This window comes from Montipora foliosa, chromosome 8, assembly GCF_036669935.1.
Source record: "Montipora foliosa isolate CH-2021 chromosome 8, ASM3666993v2, whole genome shotgun sequence".
NCBI lineage: Eukaryota > Metazoa > Cnidaria > Anthozoa > Scleractinia > Acroporidae > Montipora > Montipora foliosa.
Window position 1 is genome coordinate 31912023 of NC_090876.1, and position 5000 is coordinate 31917022.

General features: G+C 38.5%; 1 pseudogene; it reads left to right on the top strand.

Moving 5' to 3' along the window:
- The window catches only part of LOC137967978 (uncharacterized), a 3453-nt pseudogene extending 1629 nt beyond the window's left edge, over positions 1–1824 (top strand).
- The last annotated feature ends 3176 nt before the right edge of the window (positions 1825–5000 follow it).

Consider the following 5000-nt stretch of genomic DNA (forward strand, 5'->3'; position numbering starts at 1 on the left):
TGACAAGTATAATTAGAATATTACTTATCGTCATCGGGTTTAACCAACTGTACTATATGACAGTCATAACCTGTGTTGATGATCATCGTAAATGAAGTCCACAGCTGTATGACAACAAAAGCTACTAATAGAGCTAATATGACTAAACCTTGCAGGAATCTGAAAACACTGTACGACATGTACTAATACAGCTAATTTGATTCAATCTTGTAGGATTCTAAAAACAGTGTACAGGCAGACAATCAGCTAGGCGAAACAAGGAAAAGGCCTGCACCAAAGATACTTGCACAAGCCCAGCTCGAAGTAAGATACTTCTAGCCATACAATATTATTTATATTTTCAAAATAATTGAATCATTGGGCCGTATTATTATTACTGTCTGCAAATTAACAAAAAAAGCTCAAAGAAACAAATGGAAATGAAGTGACTTGTTAGACATGCTAGGTAACAAAAAAACAACATATGCACAGTACACAATTTTATATACACTGCAATTAAATTTTATTCAAACTTTTCTTTTGTTAAGTCCATATCCACTGATTGTCTCCAATATCAATGTAACTAATACTTTTGTATTTAGTTTATGTACTTAAGGAGTCAATGCTACAGTACAATATTACAGTACCTAGTTTCTTGCTGCCAGTGTTTCAGGAATTGATGAACATGGGACTTAGCGTAAAGAGACGCGATGAGATGACTTCTACATACATGTAGCTATTAGGACAATATTGTTAGAATAATATCATTTGTACTGGTTGGCTGCTTAGTAGTCCACCAAAAGCAACATGCCTTCAATATCTCCCAGGAGGTAGTGAACAGTTGGATATTATAAATTATTAAAAACTGGATCATTGGATAATGCAATTCGAGAGCTTTGATTGGCTAAGCCATCATGGGATATGAGCCATTATACCATGATCTACAAACACGGCAAGCATATGTGTGATTTTTTGGGCCTTTTTATTTTTATTGTAGTCTAGTTTTCTATATTTTGGGGGCGTTTTTATTAAAACAATTATTCCACTCGCGCTTGTTGGATATGAGATGATTATAGCCAACTCGGTGCTACGCGCCTCGTTGCCTATCTATCATCTCATATCCAATGCGCGCTAATGGAATAATTGCTAAGTATAAATCATTGAATTCTAAGGAAGACAATAGTCATTTTTCCTTTAGTACTTTGAAACAGTCACCATGTATTATAAACTGACGATGAAGAAGGTTCAATTGGAAACTGACCTCCTTAAAGATCAGAAGAGGCAAGGTGTGTTTCCTGTGTGCTGAAATATTCATTTTAAAAAAACACTGACATCTAAGGCAGCCCTCTCAAAACCAATTCTAGCTTGGAAAAGTAGACTTCTACACCAACACTGGGATTCTGAGATGTTCATTGGACATGAATAACGTTGGGCCAGATAACTTCAAAATATTATTTTATAACAATACAAATTTATACATTGTGTTACAAAATTTTCCTTTCTTTTATATTCATTTATCAAAATATGAAACAAGGAAAATCAACATAAACTACAACATGTTCCATCATAATTTGACAATCCAAATAATTACTGAAAGCTGATAGCCAAAATGGGTACTTCCCTTCCCTGACATGTTTTATATCAATCTATTCCCCAGTCATCCTACATTGACACTATTAATTCATAACCTAGTTGTGTTTGGGTGTCTACTACATTAGAATGACACAAAGACACTACCAACACTAACACTTTTCTTTTACCATTTGGGTTGCAGTGCAAACTACAGTTGTGGACAATTGTGATTTAGATTTCCAGGGAAGCACCTCACAAGCCGAATTTTTGTAATTTGTTTAAAACAATATTCATTATAAATTTAGGCCTGCTATGAGACCTTTGTGAAATTGATAATAAAATTGATGGAACTTTTGCATATTAGACTTCATGTGCTAGGGTTTACTTGTCATTTGCATGAACAGATTATTATAACCCTGAGAATATTCAGTTAAATTTTGCATAAAGCAAATAACATTATGTTTGTCTTGTTTACACCATTATGTTTGTATTTAGTTACTCAACATTAACCAATATTCCAATCAAAAAGTAAACATAACTCAATATTTCATGAATAATCAGTAAACAAAGTTCATTGTACCTCTAATAATTTGTTAAAAGGCTCCTGCTAAGAACTTCCAAAGTCCATAGCTACCAAAGGGGGGAGGGGAGGGGAGAAGTGAGAACCAATCACATTTAAGCAATTTGCTAGCATACAATTATGAGGTTTTGATATATTGACCATATGAACTATAATCTAGCAACAATTTGCAGAAATTTATCCTGGTGCAAAAAGTAACTTGGATGTTCCTGCGTCTACACCTTCCAACTGAAAATGTTTGGCAAAGTAAAGTTAAGCAAACACATTATTTATAAGGCGCTCTCTCACCAATACACCAGCATTATTATGAAGGTGAGCTGGTACCTCAGTCACCAAGTCTGGTTCAAAAGGGGGTTGCTCTATATAATCAGGGAGTGGTGTTTTGTCATAGATGCACATATTGTGCAGCACAGCAGTTGCTGTAATGATGGTGCAACAACGATTGGGATTAAATTGCAATGCCCCACCAGATACATCGAGGCATCGAAATCTGGACTTCCATAGGCCAAAGACCCTCTTGATGGTGTTTCTAGTTTTTGTATGAGCCTTTTGATATCTCCTTTGAAGTGCGATGGAGACATCATCAGGCCTGAAAGGGGTCAATAAATATGGCTGGATCCCATAGCCACAATCCCGAAGTAGCCAGCCATTTTGTCCACTGCCACCTTTAAGGCGTGCATGGAGCATGCTGCCATTAAATACTGCTGAATCGTGAACAGATCCCTGTCATCTGCACACAAAGTTAGAAAAAGAAAGTTGTGCATTGCACACTGCCATGGCATTGATGGCATGAAAGCCCTTATGGCAGACATACATGTGTTTGTCATTGTACGGAGCCCTAATGGGGATCAAAGAACCATCCACTGCTCCTATTATCCTTGGCATATGTGCAATTTTGAAGAAATCAGCTATTGTTTCCTGTCAAACAAGAACAAAATTTGTATGCATTGAGTTTCTTGAGAGCAACATTCTCTTTCAGAATGCCACTCCAAAGTACTTCCCTTTGCCCCCAAAATTCCTAAAAGTCACCCATGTAGTGTCTTGTAATGAGAATATGTACATTTTCTGGATTCACTCATTTTATTTAGATACTGAGAAAAAAATGTACTGCAAAACTCTGTGATAAATTGTTGCACAGAAATCTGCTGTAATTTGAAGCACTTTTTGTACTTTGATTATATCATATTCAAGTGTAGCTTCAAAAGGTACTTACATTCAGCTCGGTGTTTCTGGTTGGAAACACTATCCACTCTGCAGCCATGTTTTTAAGGCATTGCAAGACTGGTAATAAGGATCTGCTAGAACTTGCCTTTGACATTCCCATTGTGTCGGCAGTTACTTATTACTCCCCGATGCATAATATTGGAGAGCTATAAGAACCTGAAAACCGATTATAGACGTAATCAACATGAATTCTTGAATTGAGCATCAAATTATCAGAATCATTGTGTTTATAGCAGAGAAGTCAAACAAATCGTGCGGACCGCCAAGGAAACAGAGTTCGCATTGTCAATAGCGTGTCCTATCTCGACGCTCATTTCAACAGCTTGTACTGATACTGATAACAATTTAGCAGCTTATCATCCGTTCCATCTGATGTTGGATTGCAGTTTTAACTTGTGGATGTGTCTTACAAAACTTGAAGATGCAGTACACGAGATCGGCATTATTTTCCATCTTCTCGAAACCGTCGTCGCAACCATTGAACCACGCATTGTGGAAGAAACTAATCGAGAATGGGATTGCTAGGGTGAAACCGACGTGCCGTGGATGCCGAGCTGGTTTGAAAAAGAAAAGACCTATTTCTGTTGTTGTGACAGATTTTCGAGAGAGCTCAAGGCAGGCGAATGAATTTCCTACTCTTTTGGTTAACTCGAATGGATTTCATTCTTCTTCTGACCTTATGCTCTGCCAATGTTCGGGCTGTAAAGTCAAAGACCGCAGCTTTACTAGGGTACATTCATAGTGCTGATATGGACATTTCTGCAGTTACCGAAACATGGATTACCGATAAAGATGCCGCTGCGAAAATGGAATTCATTCCGACAGAGACGCACAAGTTTGTACAGTGTAATCGCCAAGGTCGTAGAGGAGGGGGAACTGGGTTGCTATTCAAGAAACAACTCCAGGTCAAACACATTGAGTCTGGTGAGAAGTCTTCATTTGAGTTTTCAGAATGGAGAGTAATGCATCAATCACTCACAGCAAAATTGATCATCGTTTATCGTCCTCCTTACTCCGCTGAGCATCCAGTTACTCCTCGGGTGTTCTTTAAGGAATCTGGTAATTTCCTGGAGTTGAACGTTTTGTGTCCAGAGTCCTTAATTTTTGTTGGGGACTTTAATTTCCATATAGATGTGCCGAGTGACCCTGATGCACGCACATTCCTGGATCTCCTAACATCGATGGGTCTCAAACAACATGTATCTGTACCAACTCATATTAGTGGTCACACGCTCGATCTAGTGATCACTCGTGCACAAGATCCAGTTGTTTGCAGTATCCCCGTGGCGGATCAATACCTGTCAGATCACGCTTCGGTCCTGTGTTCATTAAATGTGGCTAAGCCCAGTCATGTCACCAAGGAGATCTGTTATCGTCGACTGAAGGCTATTGAAGTTGACCAACTGCGCGCGGACCTGCAGAATTCTGATCTATGCCAAAAAGAATATGCTGATTTGAATGAGTTGTCTCTGGCTTACACGTCGACACTTTCATCCTTGCTAGACAAACATGCGCCTCTTCAGAAAAGACCTCTGTGGTCAGGCAGCGTGTCCCATGGTTTAATAGCGACATTAAGGACACAATCAGGTCAAGGAGGAAAGCTGAGAGGAAATAGCGCAAGTTCAAGTCTTCAGAAGATTTGCAT